The sequence below is a fragment of the Arachis ipaensis genome, chromosome B09 (assembly GCF_000816755.2).
Source record: "Arachis ipaensis cultivar K30076 chromosome B09, Araip1.1, whole genome shotgun sequence".
Classification (NCBI taxonomy): domain Eukaryota; kingdom Viridiplantae; phylum Streptophyta; class Magnoliopsida; order Fabales; family Fabaceae; genus Arachis; species Arachis ipaensis.
Window position 1 is genome coordinate 140,683,093 of NC_029793.2, and position 487 is coordinate 140,683,579.

Below are 487 nucleotides of genomic sequence, written 5' to 3' on the forward strand. Positions count from 1 at the left end.
ATCAAAAGGGTGTGTTGTTTTTAAAATCTTAGTGGTTTTTTGTGTTTAAGACTGTTAGTCATGATGGTGGCCCTAGGCACCTTGATCCTTATCCAGATCTAAAAAGTATGTGAGGCTTGATTCACTTGTTTCTCAATAATTAAGCAAAAAACCCAAGAGATATATAGTGGTATTTTGTGCTTCATCATGTTTTTAATGGGGTTTGATTAACAGGTGTTTTAAGGATAACTTTAAGAATTCATTTACCATTTTGGTTGGGAGTAAAATAATAAACAAAATTTGTATGGATGAACTCTATTTGACTTTGTATATAATCATGATAAAACTGAAAGTAATTTACACTCACCAAGTCTAACTTAATTAAAATTTGAACGTTATTCTAAATAATAAAATTGAAGTTATTCTAAATTATAAAATTAAATCTAAATCTATTATAGTTTAAGAATATGTTTTAGAAAAATGTAAGATTAAACTCATTTAATATTTA